The 18,262-nt window shown below is 36.1% G+C and overlaps 1 protein-coding gene across 5 annotated transcripts in view; it reads left to right on the top strand.

The window, feature by feature from the left end:
• LOC117996763 (uncharacterized) overlaps window positions 1-18,262 on the top strand; it is a 441,299-nt gene that overhangs the window by 192,959 nt on the left and 230,078 nt on the right. The window contains exon 1 of one of the 5 annotated variants that reach the window (XM_034984922.2): window positions 15,383-15,688. The exons of the other annotated variants lie outside the window; for them this stretch is intronic. The gene's annotated coding sequence lies outside the window, so the exon portion shown is untranslated. Of the gene's footprint in view, window positions 1-15,382; window positions 15,689-18,262 lie in introns of those variants that run through there. 5 annotated transcript variants of the gene reach the window in all.

Here is an 18,262-nt window from a genome sequence, read left to right as displayed (position 1 = left end):
TAAACAGCTGCATAATAGCGGTCACATCTACAACAAATACCTGTTATCTATCAAGCAGATCCGTTCACTTTTAATTTACAGTCCCATTAACCATTATTTCATTAGCGTTAAAATTTAAATTAGCATGTTTAACTGGTGTGTTTAATTTGTAAATCTTATGCTCGTGTTGCAAACTTATATCTTCACCTTTATCAATATCTATTGTATTAGATTTAAGGTTGAGATTGCAATGTTTTGGGTTTAAAATATCGCGGTAAAGTTTAGGGTCACTTGGCCCTTGTCAAGTTGGTCTTGCAGCAGACAAAAGTAATGAAATACTGAGCAAATGAGCCGTGCATAGTTGTCAAAAGCAACGTGTAACTCATTTGGTAGCTGTCGAGAGATATGGGATTGTTTGGAATTTGGGTATACTATGGCAGCAGTACTTACCTTGGTGACTAGTGAATGGTCTAACTATAGATTTTGCTTGTAGTTTTGTTAGTTACTATAGGTAGAGATAGCTCGGAAGTAGAAAATGGCAAAGGAATGTGGTAGTGGTAAAGTGGTAACTATAAAGTACATAAGAAGACCTAGATAAGTACCTAGTTAAACTGTGGGTCCAGTGGAAATAAAAATCGTGATAGCCTAGTGTGAAGACGTCCGCCGCGGAAAACGGGGGTTCGATCGCGAGCACGCATGTCTAATCCTTCGGAGCTATATGCGTTTTAAGCAATTAATTAAAATCGCCTGGTTTAACGGTGAAGAAAACACCGTGAGGAAACTTGCATTCATACTTCCTCCATATCGTTCTCAAACTTATGTGAAATCTTACAATCTGCACTGCCCAGGATCGAACCCCCGACCTCCGATTAGAAAGCGGACGTTCTAACTACTAGGCTATCACAGTTCATGGACTATGGTCAAACCTGTGGCGGTTGCCACAATAGAAACTAGCTGGCGCTGTTCAATCGACGACGTAGTCCCGAACAAATGTACCGCCGACAGTACTCGCATTAACAGAGTGTTCTGCAATCTGGACTATATATAGAAGTTGACTTCTATAGTATACATAGTCGTGGGTCAAACCCTTTTCATTCTGAGAGGAAACCCATGTTCAGTAGCAAGCAGGCGATAAGCTGATCATGATGATGAATGATGATGCTTAATTATGATTATACTATTAAGGATATAAATCTGTGAATAGGTAAGTATAATATTATCTTATATCATATAATGTACTATAATATTATATCTTGTAAATATAACATTATACTATGATGTAGCTAAAGAGCAACGGCATAACTCTTAACAACTGTTCACAGTTACTATGACAATGCTGCCAACTTACCCGACATCTAACAAAGCGTTTAGTTCTCACTTCTCAATTCAGTAATAAGTTTTGGGACTGTCCCTTTGTGTTGTTTTGGGAACGCTTTCAGATGGCGTGGATGTGAATGTATTTGATTTACATTTGAAAATTATATAGAAGAAAGACTAGCTTATGCTCGCGACTTCATTCACGTGGGCTACACAAATTTCAAACCCCAAATTTACCTCTTTAGGGGTTGAATTTTCAAAAATCCTTTCTTAGCGAAAGTCCTTGTCCACGTCACAGTAGCTATCTGCGTGCCAAATTTCAGCGCGATCCGTCCAATAGTTTGAGCTGTGCATTGATAGATCGGTCAGCCAGCCAGTCAGTCAGCCAGATATATTATGTACGTTTCAAAAAATAAACACCTTAAAATAACCATCGAAATATCTTTAAAATAACTTCAATAATTATGTAAATTAGGTAGCAAGGTGGGATATGCGTGTAGTTATTTGAGCTACCTAACCTATGCCAATAACTTATGCCAATAACTTATGCCAATAATGTTATAAGTGAAATTTGAGACCTGATGGTATGGTGCTCGTTTCTTGGAAGATGGGCAGGTCGCTTGTATTGTTGGGATACAAGTGCAGACACTGGCGGGTGAAGCGGCCATATCAGCGCCGAACGGGCCAATAGGCGCAAATATGAAAACCTTGATGGGAGCTTCTTATTCGTGCCTGTTGCTGTGGAGACCTTAGGGCCGTGGGGCCCGGGGGCTCGAGCTCTTTTTGAAAAAATTTCGAAAAGGATAATCGAGTCAGCCGGGGACCCGAGAGCTTGCAGCTACCTTGGACAAAGAATTCGTTTGGCCTTCCAAAGGGGTAATGCTGCCAGCATCTTGGGTACAATGCCTCGCTGCGGTTTTTTTAAACTTTTTATTTAGATATTTATTTAAGAAAGTTTATTTAATAAAAATGTCTGTTAGTAAAATTACTTGTAATATCATTATACAGTAAATTTTAGTCGCGACACGCTACATGAAAGTACCTAACGAAAAAAAACACCATAAAATATTCATGGGACAATAAGTGGTATTTTATGGGAGGCAGTTTAATGGCGAGAACATTAAACTCAGTTTTACTATGAGTGCCTGCAAGACTGCTTTTATTTGTTCGGGATCCCGCCAAATTGCTTTTTCATTGTAACCAATTTCCCTACTAATATTGCGAATATTAAAAGAAACAATAACTTGTAATGAGTTTTTTGAAGAGGACGCGTTTGGATTTCAACTGACGCGCGTTCTTTATGACAGAGATATTGATGAAAAGCTACATATATTATAATGCTTATTCAAGGCAAAAATCTATTAAAAGTATGCCCCTGAAAAAGCATATACAGAATCGAAGATAATGTAAATGATAAAAGAGCGTCGATTAGACCTGCAGCTCGTATCCGCAATGCACGGGACTGCAATTACTTTTATAAATAACTATGGCATAATAGGCCCCGATTCTCTAGTCTCTCTCCAAACTAAATTTAGAGTATCTGCATCCTTTTCTTTTTACTAATGCTAAAAAAGGAACGGAACATGACTTGCACATTTAAAGACTCTAAATTTTAGTGCACAATACAAATTTAAACAGTAGGTTCGCGAGTGCGTGCTAAAATCAAGGGTTTTACCATCTAAAAATTTAATTAAAAACTGTCAAACTGTGTCTGTCCTTTTCATATTACATTAGTAAGAAGAGCATGCGAATACTCTAAAATTAGGTTGTGCTTAGAATTAACCCCATTGTATACTTATCAAAACTTTAAAAAGAGCAACTGCCGAGTTTAATGCTGGTTCTTCTCGGTAGGAAAGGCATTCCGAACCAGTGGCAGATGCATAATATATTGACGATTCAAAAATACTTGTAAAAGTTTAATTGAATAATTTTTTATTATTTTTGTTTTTGTTTGAACTGTTCTTCATTGTATTAATTTAGACGTCATAATATAGATGGACATTCGTGATAGCGTGGTAGTGACAAGCACAGATAGCCTCCAATCTGCACAAGGCCAGCGTGGCAAAGTATAGCCTACACCCTTCTCACGTGTTCAGTAGTGGGCCGACAATGGGTTGATCATGATGATGATGATAATATTAAACATCTAATTTTGACAGTTTCATAGAACATGCTTTGTAATTGAAATAGCTCTTCTATAGGAACGAATTTACTTGATACCTCGGTGTCTTTAACAACTAAAGAATAAAACAGAATGGATAAATCTTTAACAACTAATGTATAAAACAGAATGTATACAATATGCTCATCATACTGGTTATACTGGTCGCACCCCAAGTTCCCTGAGATGACGGTTACCCAAAAAAATAACACCCATAAACTACGTCCATCAATAATACCGTTTTGTTTACTGAGTATGCCATTTTTTGCACGTTTTTTACAATTTATGTAGACATTTTTAACCTTTGACAAGGAGCCAAGCGGGCATAGCTTGCCCGGACGGGTAGTAATGGAAATTTTATGGTGTTTTTATATCTTGCAGGGGTTTCTAGGGAAAGCTTTTGTTTTGAATTAGAATCACCGCTGAGATTAGATAGATATTTTGATAGGCGACATACACTCTATTGTTTGTTGATGGCCATTATAACGCTATTTTGAAATCATTTTCTATTGATGAAATTATAATTTATCGCTATTTTGAAATCATTTTCTATTGATGAAATTATTATTTATCTTCACAGTGATTTCACAAGCGATTTTTCAAGGAAAGTGATTCTTCAAATTTCGGTCTTACAATTATTTGCTACAATAATTTTCTACTAGAAATTATGATCAAAATCAATAGCGCTGATATTTCACAGGTGGTTTGTCTCGGAAAGTGAATTTCCGCACTTTCGCCATTTGATTGTAGTGTGAAAATTCTTACAATTATTTGCTACAATAATTTAACTAGAAATTATGATCAAAATCAATAGCGCTGATATTTCACAGGTGGTTTGTCTCGGAAAGTGAATTTTCGCACTTTCGCCATTTGATTGTAGTGTGAAAATTCGCTTTCCGTGAAACTTAACAAACGATTGTTTGCTACATTGATTATTACTAATTAACCCGATGTTTTTCCCTTGTAACACGCAGTCTTCTCGGTCCCGCGCTCTTTAGAGTCTTAGCTCGGGTCAAAGACCATTCGTGAGCGAAATTTAAGCAACAATAATAAAATTTTCAAACTTTGTGAGATTTTCGTTCATGATTTTTCACAGGCTAAGTACCTACCTGTAAAATCGTACAACAAATAAACATCTTTTCCTTTCTCTATTCCACCATTACGAGACCAAAGAACCTGTGGAATTGGAATGTATGTGTCTCGACGTAAATTGCCTCGCTCCCTGCTATTGAGCTTTCAATAAAAATATTAGACGTAGATACCGACCCATCTCTTTGTTTGTTGCGATCGGTCGGTACCTGGCGTCTAACTCTAGATAGCCATGACACTAGCTGATATTGTTTACATAACTTTTATTGGCGGTTTTCGTTTACTGGCGATTGCGTTCTAGTAGGTGTACATACAATGTTAATCTTAGTTGTAGAATAGTCTATTTTTAGGGTTCCGTACCTCAAAAGGAAAAACGGAACCCAACCCTTATAGGATCACTTTGTTGTCTGTCTGTCTGTCGGTCTGTCAAGAAACCTACAGGGTACTTCCCGTTGACCTGGAATTATGTTTGGCAGTTAGGACTTAGGTAGGTCTCATAGCAGATATTCGGGGCAAAATCTGAAAACCGAGAGTTTGTGGTTATATCACACAAAAAAAAATTAAATTGTGGTCATGAACTAATAATTAGTATTTCAATTTTCGAATATATTCGCATTTGTCTTCTAGATATCAGACCTAAATCAAATGCAACGTTTATAAAACACCGGAAAAGTGAATAAATATTCGAAGTATGTCAAGTGGGGTGTCATATGAAAGGTATTTGCATACCTGTGCATTCTAAAATATTTTATTTTTATTTTTATGCATCATACTTTTTGAGTTATCGTGCAAAATGTCGAAAAAATACGACTGCAGTACGGAACCCACGTTGCGCGAGCCTAACTCGCACTTGACCGGTTTTTCCTTAGTTCCAGCCCTTCTCGGAGAAACGCATATAAGCGACGCGATTTGCCCGGCACTTTAGTCCTTCTGGAATTAGCTTTTCCATTTGTATCATGATTTCACTGCCTGCAGTTTGTGGTAGCACGATCATGGACTGCGTGCTATGGGCCAGAAATTAAAGGTACCTAGATTTTTTAATGACAAGGTAGGTACTTACTTATACGTGTATGCTCTTATAATATGTAAAATTCATGTACGCAGATAATTTTCTACAGAAACGTTTACGTTTTCACCCCACTTTAACGCCTTAAAGTCTAAGGGGTTGATTTTAAAAGTATCTTTTTTAGAGCACCCTAATGCTCTAGCTAGAAAGATAGAACAGCATATTAAAGAGATATGTCTATAGGTATTTGTACATAAATATTTACATATAACAAGTATAAATAAACAAAATTATAATATGCCCAAGTTATGTGTTATTTTTAACCTTGCCTAAACCTAATTTTAGAGTTGGCTAAAAGCTAAACCAAAAACAAAAAGGCCCACAGTCAAATAAAAGGATTATTTACTGATTGATCCAGAATTTCGAAAAAAAAATTCTTAGAGGGTGTCTACATGTTAAGAGTTAGGTTAAATCTTAAGTTTGCTTGGCCATTGATGTAGGAGGAATCTATATGTAACTTAAATGCAAATGGAACTTGTAAATGTAACTTAAAAGTAAATGTAACTTAAATGGCGATACCGCAGGGATATAAAATCTCTCTATTTTATATTCCTGTGGTCTCGCCATTTAAGTTGTACGTTGATAATATCGATTAGTCGATAACAGTAGTCTATCATCATCATGATCAACCCATAGCCGGTTCACTACAGAGCACGGGTCTCCTCTCAGAGTGAGAAGGGTTTTGGCCATAGTCTATCACGCTGGCCATGTGCGGATTGGTAGACTTCACACACATTTAAAACGCACATAACTCTGAAAAGTTAGAGGTGCGTGCCCGGGATCGAACCCCCGACCTCCGATTAGAAGGCGGACGTCCTACCCGCTAGGCTATCACAGCTTTTGTAGTCGATTACCCCTTTGACAGATGATACTGTTTTTATTAAAACTCAATTTTCTCCAACAAAGCTTACAGTTTTCAAGTAGATAGGTACCTATCTATTTCATAGTTGTACGACTCTTGTATAGAATATCATGAACCCCGCGGCCGTTGCCCGTCTACTCTCATAATGGAGATATATAATAGGGATGTTTTTCAATCTATGCGGAACCCTTGTTTAACATTCCAGTCTGTGCCTAGTCTAGACGTAGCGTTTATATTAGTTAGGTTTTGATTATTTTTACTTTCTTAGTGAGTCTTTGATGCATTTTTAATTTTTTTAATATCTTGAAAGGGTTGCTGAATTTACAACCTCTATCAGTATTAATCAAGGTTTAGATTAGCAACAAAACTTGCAGAAGTTGACTTCCGCAAGTTATTTCTACTGTGTAAATAATCTTCCGCAAGTTTCTAACTCGCTGGACTTGCCGCAAGTCACAAATGTATGTACATGTACAATATTGCTCGTAGTGTAAACAGTTCTGCAAGTACTTGCAGAATAACTTGCAAGAAGTTCTTGCTAGTCTAAATCTCGCTTTACAGACATCGTTGTCTGGTAAGGGTGCATTTCCAATGTTCAGTATTTAGCAGTTCAGTGCGGATATACAGGGTGTAACCAGAACGCTACCAAAAATGAAGACAGGTTATAGTACTGATGATTACTAATATGATACCATGAAAAAAAAAAACGCGAAAAATAATATATCCTAGATTTTGTAAAAGTTTACGATATAATGCAAATAAAACATCTGACTAACGCTAGAGGTCAACGAACGTCGCATAAGCACATAGGCGGCCATTCGGAGTCAATGCCACGTCGCGCGTCGTAGGTGGGGCATTAACCTCAGTTTTGAACGCTATACATTGCGGGTTTGAAAAATACTAAATCACTAAAACTACAAAATGAGGCAAACAGTTATTGGTATTGGATTGCGTTTAGGTAGTATACCAATAACGCTAAGTTTTTGCAAGCGTTCTGGTTACAGTAGATTAAGTACTTAGATAAAAATCCTGTGCGAACTCTTTTGATTTTGCGGAATAAAAATTATCCTACTTCCATCGATATAAATGACAAGATATGCCCAAGCGAACAAAAATCACGGTTTTGGAACCAAATAAATCAGCGCCACCTCTTAGATACTTATGAACGACCCGTTTGAAATCCAGACGTCACTGAGGTTGCATTGGTGCTAAAGCACCAATGAGTCGGTGCCATTTTTAGGGTTCCGTACCTCAAAAGGAAAAACGGAACCCTTATAGGATCACTTTGTTGTCTGTCTGTCCGTCTGTCTGTCAAGAAACCTACAGGGTACTTCCCGTTGACCTAGAATCATGAAATTTGGCAGGTAGGTAGATCTTATAGCTGATATTTGGGGAAAAATCTGAAAACCGTGAATTTAGGGTTAGATCACACGAAAAAAAAATTGTGGTCATCGAACTTTCGAAGTGAGTGACTATATCAAGTGGGGTAACATAACAGATTTTTATTTATTTTTATGCATCATAGTTTTTGAGTTATCGTGCAAAATGTCGAAAAAATACGACTGTAGTACGGAACCCTCGTTGCAAGAGCCTGACTCGCACTTGGCCGGTTTTGTTTGTTCAATGGCGCTGTCCATACGAAGTAATATATAAGTCAATGCCTACTTCCATCTCACGCAAGCCCAACATGCGCAAGTGCCAGATCGACAGACACACTTTCGCATTAAAATAATGTTAGTATGGATAAATGAATACATTGGTATACAATATATATAACACACATGCGGGCCGATTAGGTACATCAAGAAAACGCTGCAAATTACATTAATTGACGACCTCCCTGGCGCAGTGGTAAGCGCTGTGGTCTTATTAGTGGGAGGTCCCGGGTTCGATTCCTGGCAGGGATTTGGGATTTTATAATTTCTAAATTTCTGGTCTGGTCTAGTGGGAGGCCTCGGCCGTGGCTAGTTACCACCCTACCGGCAAAGCTGTGCCGCCAAGCGATTAAGCGTTCCGGATGCCGTGTAGAAACCAAAGGGGCATGGGTTTAATAAAAACTGCCATACTCCTTCCAGGTTAGCCCGCTCCCATCTTAGACTGCATCGTCACTTACCATCAGGTGAGATTGCAGTCAAGGGCTAACTCGTATCTGAATTTAAAAAAAAAAAAGAATTCATTGTGACGTAATTACATTTTACATCTACTAGCTCGTGCAATCTTAGCACTTAAAATTAGCTAACAATAAATAACTTCCCTTACTCAATAGAGCACGTTTTGACAAGGAAGTGCCTCGCGTAAGTGGAACAAAGTAAGTAAATACAATTAGTAAGACGTGATTCTTAAGTAACAATGATATTTTTTTGCAACTACTTTCTCTAACCGTAGTATCCATATTCCTAAAGAGCCGAAAGGGCCCAAGTTTGGTTCCCGCTTTAGTTTAATTTTTTAACTTTAAAGCAAAAATGACTGTATACTATAATATAATACTATATTTGAAACTGCTGGTTTCTGTATTAATTATAAAAATAATAATCTAATTAACTGAATTAATGGTATTTAATGTAATTTTTAGGGTTCCGTACATTAAAAGGAAAAACGGAACCCTTATAGGATCACTTTGTTGTCTGTCTGTCTGTCTGTCTGTCAAGAAACCTACAGGGTACTTCCCGTTGACCTAGAATCATGAAATTTGGCAGGTAGGTAGATCTTATAGCTGACATTTGGGGAAAAATCTGAAAACCGTGAATTTGGGGTTAGATCACACAAAAAAAATTAAATTGTGGTCATGAACTAATAATTAGTATTTTCAACTTTTGAAGTGAGTGACTATATCAAGTGGGGTATCATATGAAAGGTCTTCACCTGTATATTCTAAAACAGATTTTTATTTATTTTTATGAATCATAGTTTTTGAATTATCGTGCAAAATGTCGAAAAAATACGACTGTAGTACGGAACCCTCATTGCGCGAGCCTGACTCGCACTTGGCCGGTTTTTTTAATTAATTACTAGCTTATGCTCGCGACTTCGACCGCGTGGACTACATTCTTAACCTCTATTTCACCCCCTTAGGGGTTGAATTTTCGAAAATTATTTCTTAGCGGATACCTACGTCATAATAGCTATCTGCATGCCAAATTTCAGCCCGATCCGTCCAGTAGTTTGAGCTGTGCGTTGATAGATCAGTCAGTCAGTCAGTCAGTCACGTTTTCCTTTTATATATTTAGATGATAAAGCAACGATATAAGTAAACGTCTTTGTGATAAAGTTTTGGGTTTATAAAATTTAATCGATTCTATTGAGCACATCCCATTTTAGCCGAATAGTAACTTAAGGTTAAAGCATAACTTACCAATACTTGCCAAATACTTACCAAAAAATGCTTTTAGGTAAATATCATGTTTTATCATAATAACTCCACAAACGTCATAGAATAAATGTATACCTAACCATAACAAATCCTTTAAGTATCTACGTTATATCTTCAAAATGACATAATTCTTGTGGCCTAAGTAATAAGGGTGAAATTGGTTTAAACAAGTGTTTTCCAAGGCTGTCGCCCACCTTTCGCAGTTGAGAGAATTTCTGAGCATAAATACCTCGCGTCACTTTGGACAGATATTTGAAACTTGACAGTCCCTACCACTTCGAATACATTTTGCTTTGATGTAGTGTGGTATTGTAGCTAGATATCTATTTATATCATCTACCCGTAGGTAGGAATAGTACGCGACAGGTCGAGATGGCAAAAGGGGAGGGAACGCTCCGCACACCCGCACAGTCCTCGCGCTTACTCTAGAAGTAAAGCCGCCGTCAGTTAGATGACCACTACTAGAAATTCGTCTTTTACAAAGACTTCCACAATCCACATGCCGCCGTTGACTTTTTTTTTTTTTTTTTTAAAGAATATTAGCCATTGTAAATGACTAATATTCCCATTTCCTCTCCAACTAAGCGTTAAGCTTGTGCTAGGAGTAGGTACGATAATAGTGCAACGGGCGGGGTTTGATCCCTTTCGACCTTTTGGTTTTCAGTCCACTATTTTACCCGTTGAGCTATTGAGGCTCTTATTATAATACTAGCGACCCGCCCCGGCTTCGCATGGGTGCAACGTAGATACTAATGTGGTGTCATTGAGGTGTCATTGCCTCGGAAACTCTCAAATGAGAGGATTTTTTTCCGACCTAATTCACATTACTTCAATTTCTCTAGGGATCTCTAATTTTTTGAACTTTAAATTAAACTATACCTATAAACCTTCCTCTTGAATCACTCTATCTATTGGTGAAAACCGCATTAAAATCCGTTGCGTAGTTTAAAAGATCTACGCGTTCATACATACATACAGACGCGGGAAGCGACTTCATTTTATACTATGTAGAGATTACTTCGTATGCACAGGGCCATTGAACAAACAAAATAGCAACGACTCATTGGTGCTTTAGCACCAATGCAACCTCAGTGACGTCTGGATTTCAAACGGGTCGTTCATTAGTATCTAAGAGGTGGCGCTGATTTATTTGGTTCTAAAACCGTGAAAAATTTTGTTCGCTTAGGCATATCTTGTCATTTATAAGTTTATATCGGATGCATGCCGCAATCGCGTAATCTTTAACCCTCTAACAAATAAACCTGGAATAGCGGTGGAATAGTTATACTCTGTTTTGTCTTTTGCCTTCAAATGTCAAATTACTGATGACAGAGAAAGACAAAACAGAGTATGACTATTCCACCGCTATTCCAGGTTTATTTGTTAGAGGGTAACAGAATAAAGACGTAATATGGTATGGTATGGTATGGTAAATTAAACCTGACTATTCATAAGCACTTTTAAAAAGTTTACATGAATAAAAAACATTCTATTCTATTCTATTCTATATTCAAATCATTCGTAATATTTTCAAAAGTAAAAAAACGTTTTACTTAAGTAAAATTTCAGAAGCTTTCCAGCTTAGGTACCTACCTACATGAAAGTACAAGATCGTGGCGAAGCAGGGTTAACACTTTTAGTGTAAAATTTCGAGCCCCGTGAAGAGCTGTCGAGAAATAAGAGTGACATGTGCTCTGAGCCTCCGAGTGACAGTGTAAATCGAGCCCTCTTCACGACACGCACCGCTTACTTAGAAAGTTTATGTACATACCTACAAACAAACAGATGGAATTTACATACTTCTTTTTTTTTTTTTAGTAAACACACCGCTAAACATATTACATAGTTTCAACCTTAATCTAGAAATTTCATTAAGCCAGTGAAGTTTTCACAAAAAAAAATTATAAATACTAGTTCCTACTCATCCCGATCGGGTAGATTTGTTAATTATATTTAAGTTTTTCTTTTTTTTAAAGCGTAAAGCTTACAAAAAAACATGCCTGAGAGTTTAAAAAAAAAGGAATATTAGCCATATTAAACGTGACTTATATTCCCCTTTCCGCTTCAACTGAACGTAAAGCTGTAGTAGGTACGATAATAGTGCAACGGGTGGAATTTGAATGGGCGACTTTTCGGTTTTCAGTCCGCTTCTTTAACCGTTGAGCTATCGTGGCTCAATTTTTTAGAGCCTCAATAGCTCAACTGGTAAAGGAGTGGACTGAAAACCGAAAGGTCGACGGTTCAAACCCCGCCCGTTGCACTATTGTCGTACCTACTCCTAGCACAAACTTCACGCTTAGTTGGAGAGGAAAAAGGGGAATATTAGTCATTTAACATGGCTAATGTTCTTTTAAAAAAAAAAAAAAATTATTTGAATATACTTTTAGAAGCGCCTTGTGAAGATCGCTAGTGCATCTTGAGCAAAAGTTCACGGGTTCAATTCTTGAGTTGTACCTAAAGGTTACGCGCATTATTGTATTTTTTTCATAAACTTTGTTGTTTACTAATTTTCTTAAATATTTTATACTTATAGTAAGTATAGGGATAATTAGTATGGGGATCTAAAAGTCATGAAGTATTAAACGCATTGAGCTGCGGGTGATAGTATCTGTGTGCTATCTAACATCCGGGCCGGATCGATCGCGCGGATCAACTGCCAGCCCGTAATCAGTGTTTAGGAAATGAGTTTATCTTCTTAGTAAGCATACGTATACCTAGATATATTTTGTCTTCATAGGTCTAGTTAGTTGTTAAAATTGAAATTTATTTATTCATCTCTGATCTCTGATACAGTTTTATTAGCGGTGTCTGGGGTCCGATACCGGGCACGCACCTATAATTTTTGGGATTCATGTGCGTTTAAAGCATTTAAGTATCACTTGCTTTAACGGTAAAGATAAAGATGGGATGAGATGATGATGATGATGAATAATCATCCATACTTCCATACTAATATTATAAATGTGAAAGTGTGTCTGTCTTTCTGTCCGTCTGTCTGTCTGTCTGCTAGCTTTTCACGGCTCACCCGTTTAACCGATTTTGATTAAATTTGGCACAGGAAGGACATAGGCTAATTTTGATCCCGGAAAATCAAAGAGTTCCCACGGGATTTTTAAAAACCTACATTCACGCGTAAACTTCAAAACCATTTTCAACTGTTCGTACTATGGATACTCTTTATGATTTTTCTTTTGATAATACGAGAAATTTCCAAAAAAAAAAGTAATAATGCCATTAACTCATTACCGAAAACTACTTACTTATAGGTACTTAGGTATTACATGGGGGCACAGTAATATCATTACTTCCTCTCACTTCATTCAAATCGAGCATCCACGTCGAAGCGCTCACGAAATCAGGCTGTTTTTTCGTCAGGAAGGCAGTCAGTTTGATGGATCGCCGGGTTTACTGCCCTCCGTAATGAGGCCGGTGATCGGGCCGGGTTTTATCTTGCATGCTTGACGGATGCTGCCTCTAAATGTATACCTAAATTGACTAGATCTACACGGCTATATGAACTCTCAACTCGTCAGGGCGAAAGTGGCTTCACTAGGATTCCGTAGTACAAGGAACCCTCAATGTTTCATCCAGTTTATATCCCCGTCTGTTTGTATGTTTCATGTGTCACACTTGTTTAAAAAAAAACTATCCATGGAAAGAAGTTAGTATAGCGCTCTCTCTTTTACGTAGTTTTATACAAATGATAGAGACAAAAATCCCAATGGGCGTTAAATATTTTCAAACACCAACCAATCACAAACATTATTTGTATTCAAAAAACATTCGAAATTCAATTCAAAAATGTTTTCAAAAAATATTCGTTATTCAATCCCAAAACATATCGTGACGCAGAGACGCGGGTTCGATTTCTGCCGGTCCGCAATTTTTGATATGTATTTAAAAATTATTTAGAAATTCCCTTGAATTGTAGGTAAAACATTATGAAAATTATAAAAATATAGTAAAAAGCAAATATGTCATACTTAAGTATGTTTTAAAACCACGTTTTTAAAACAGATAAAGTATAAAATAATTCCTTAAAAAAATATATATATATTATAACTAAAATATATTATTAAAAGGAGTCCCTTTAGGCAAGGTTCCGAAGATACTGGCAGCGTTCCCCCTTTGTATAGCTAGGTTAATTCTTTGCCCGAGGTAGCTGCCAGCTCTTCGGTCTCCTGTGATGTCGACATAGTTAAAGCTATGACAATACTTTTAAGATTTAAAATCAAAACCGTGGGGCGCACCATAGACTTAGGTAGGTGTATACCTACATATAACGGGAGCGCACGCTATTTCTGAAGAGGTTTATATTTTTATCATATCGTATTCGAAGTTACTATATTAATATCAAGTGAACAGTGTAAGGTTATTTATTATGTTTTGTCACAGTTATATTTTGTTTCTTGACAAAATGTAACAAATCCTCGTGTAAATGCGACGCGGTGGTCCCACGCTTGGTGTACACCAATCATGAATGTCATGTACACGTACACAATTTGTGTCAATCTAAAATATTACTTATCACCTAATAATCAAGAGACATTTTCGTGTGCACGTTTTGTAATTAGTTTTGTTTAAGCTTCGGAATAAAATTATCTTAGATCTATTTTCGTTGGGTGCATTTTGTCCACAGCTGTTTGTTGTAATTAAGTCCATTCATAAAAGTTTTGTAATGACTTGATACTTTTGTTATAGTTGATTTTCCATATCGGTTAACTGATATCGATCCGCTGCTGCTTTAATTTATATTAGTCAACTAGCTCATGCTCGCGACTTTGCCCGCGCATAACAAACCCCCCTTTAGCCCACATAGGGGTGGAATTTCGAAAAATCCTTACTTATTGGATGCTTACGTCATAAAAAGCTATCTGCATTCCAAATTTCAGCCCTTTGGGTCTTTATGAAAATCATACGAAAACTCTTTGGTTTTCCGAGTCAAAAAGTAGCCTATAATATAATAACGTCCGTTCCCGGGATGCAAGCTATTTCAGTACCACATTTCCTAAAAGATTCTAAATAGTAAATTATGGCAAAAAATCGCGTTGAAATCTATTTAAAAATCTATTTAAATAAAAGTAAAGAAGAAAGATATTATAGAGATGGATTTAAAAATTGAAAATGACTATAAATTTGAAATTATACACGGGGATTTGAAATTATGTAGAGCCTCACTGAAAAATGAAAATGTTTTACTGATTTCAACAATGGATTTCAAGTAAGTTCACCTTTTAGGTATCTCGTCTTTTCCAAAAATATTACATACCCTCTTTATCTTAACACCCTGTCAAAAATTAAACAACTATTTCTTTCGGGTCTGCCCACCGATTACGAGCGTTTAAGGAAAATTCTATATTTCAACGGTCACTAAAATGCGTTATCCTTTCGATTATTTAGTGCACCGTTCTATTATGTTATCGCAAAACCGTAATAATTTACCCCTCTTAGGGATACAACAAAGAGGCCAAATAAGTTGCGCCCTCTGAGCGCCGAAAATAAGGGTGAGAGTGGGCTGGACGAGCCAGTGCGAGGTCGGCAGCCGTGCGGAGCGGACGTGTCGGTGTGAGACGGAACTGTGCTGGCTCGATCGTGTGTGGGACGCTAATAAACAATCATACAATTACATGAAACTACAGCACAATCCCCATTAGTGATACAAAAGACCTTGACTATACTGAAAAGGTCAAAGAACCTAGTGTTTATATGCGGTATTTCGGAAATGAGTACGAAAAATGTTTGGTGATTTATAATATTGCGTGCTTTTAGTATTAAAAAGAAATCACGTGTTTCGTCGTGAAAAAGGACCGATAAGGAATAAAAATTATTTTGTATCAGTTTTTCAAGGTGAATTTCTTTTCCTTTACCCGTATTTGTATTTATTTCCTTTTTATTTTTAGTAGTAGTTCCATTTTCATTTAGAAAAATCAGGTTTAGTAATTTTAGTTCTTAATTTACACTGTCTTGACTATGTATGAATATAATTCGTGCATTATTATAAATAATAATAAGACAATTTATAGAGTAGGTAATGAAAATCAGGAGTTTGGTAGAATAATTGAATTCAGTATGATTTTAATTTATAAAAATCAAGTTAAAGTTAAGTCAAATTTTAGTTTGTATTTCACACTATCTCGCCCACGTATGAATGTGCCCCGCATGAATTGAAACGATAATTAGTTCGTTTATAGAGTAGGTAATGAAAATCGGGAGTTTGGTAGAACAATTAAATCCAGGGTGAAACTGATTCAATGTGGCCGTTGGGCAAATGAGATCGTAATGCTTAATCGGAACACATTAAACTCGATCAGACTTACGGTCATTGCACACATAAATCAATTTGCTTTTGTCCACTATTGCAGAATGTAATAATTGGTTAAAATTTTGCTTCTATGGCTAACTTAACTAAACAAAGATATCAGAGATATGAACTAAAAGAAAAATATAGATCCACTTTTATAAAGCTACTGCAAAAAAGCTTTTAAAATGAAAAAAATAATTAGAGCTTCACTATGTTCAGATTTAATAAAAATTACAGTGTAGGTGTTAATTAATAAACCTCAATATTGTTCTTCAATCGGTTACCAAAAATCTCTTTCTGTTGATTTTTTACTATTCAGCATACGTATACCTTATTCAAATAATATTTAGTTTCTTTTAAAATGTTTATATGGGAATAAAATGAATGAGATTCTATTTAAAAATCCGCCTTTTCAAACATGAAGCTCGTAACATAACTAATCTACGTATCAATCTGTGTATTTGTAGTTGTGGGGTCCACAACCCTTCGCTTAACGCATTTAAAACTATCAGTATCGATCGAGTGCACCGCATTATAAATAAGATTCACTCCACTGTTACACTGCTACATGTGGCTTGTAAAATTAATGGAGAATGAATTTTTGAATTAGTCACGTTAATCTAAAGCGTTTTAGTATCTTGCTTATTAATTTAGCTCCATCAATAATGCATAACTTAACTCCTGTTTTAGAATACCAATGTTTTTTGAGATTAAAAATCAATTTTATTTGACCTAAGTAACATACAATATTCATAATACTAACGTCATTATATTTACGCACTCAATAAATTCAAAATTATTCAAAAATAAAATACAAATTTTAGGTAGAAAATCAGGTTCAGCTATTCTAAAATAAAATTGTTAGTTAGTAGTAATCCTTAATTACAGATTTAAAAAGTTCAACTGATTACTAAAAAGATCTGCTAGCAAAACTCCCGCTTAAAATTTACATTAGAATTTTTGTTACATTTTTAAAAACTAGATTGCGAAAATCCGTTGCACCCTCGTCAGTTATTTTATCGATTGCACGAAGAATTCAAATGTAACAACAGCTATGAATGTTAACTATTGCAACGGTTACCTTGATGACTCACTGGTTTTACTGGACTCCCCATCGATTGTAGATAGTGATGTTAATTAGGGTGTAATTCATGTTTCTTCCTTATTTATTGCAGAGGTTAACATAAATCCTCCAGATAATATCGAATCTGTACGTGAAGGTATTCATTTTACTGTAGTACAAAATGATAATAACTTTCTCGTAAAAAACGGAATTTCTATAGAAAAATATCATCATGAGAGAAAGCTAGTTGATTACTAGTGTTGGTAGAGTTATGTAGTTGATTAGAGTCCAAGTAGAGTAGATTAAATTAACAAAATAGATAATCAAAGTAGAGATAAAGATATTGAAACGGTTAGAGTAGTTGATTTGAAAGTCAAACAGCGTTCATTGATACAATTGCATTGATTCATTTACTTGTTCGCCCACGTTTACGTAGGCGGCTCAGACCTGAATGAAAGCAAGATCGTCTGCTTTGCCCTTTTCGGGACGCTTTCGTAAACGTAGAATGAACATATTTGCTGTTCTCAATTTAACGACATTACTCTGTTGATTACACAATACACTTCCGCACTTAAATATTGAGATGTTTTCTCACAAGTTATGATTTTAATTTTATTATTGACATTACGGTGTTGTTTAGTTTTATTGATATTTTATTTTGTTTATATTATCATAATCAAATATTCATACCGAGTATTGATAATTCCAAACTTTTTTTTCAGCTCTACTCCATTACGAACAATAACAAAGTGACTTTTTGAAAATTGTGTTCATTCTAATCTTAAGAAAGACGATGCTGTGATAGTGAATGAAACAGTCCAAGCAAATGTGTCCTTAGATGTGCCAAATATTTGATCAAACTTTTGTAAGATTTGTGTAACTTTTGACTCTATGTGAACGTTTTAAAAGCCTTCATTTGGATAGACGTTGTTGAAAAGGACTGGCATTAATGGCTACGGATGGGCACCAACTTATCTAAATTGAACAAGACCAGGGTCTCCGGTGTCAACCATGTTAGTATAAATTTTCCAAAATTTACATTTTAATGCTTCCGCTG

The sequence above is a fragment of the Maniola hyperantus genome, chromosome 3 (assembly GCF_902806685.2).
Source record: "Maniola hyperantus chromosome 3, iAphHyp1.2, whole genome shotgun sequence".
Taxonomy (NCBI): domain Eukaryota; kingdom Metazoa; phylum Arthropoda; class Insecta; order Lepidoptera; family Nymphalidae; genus Maniola; species Maniola hyperantus.
Note: the sequence above shows the minus strand (reverse complement) of the source record. Positions and strands in the feature narration are given on the sequence as shown.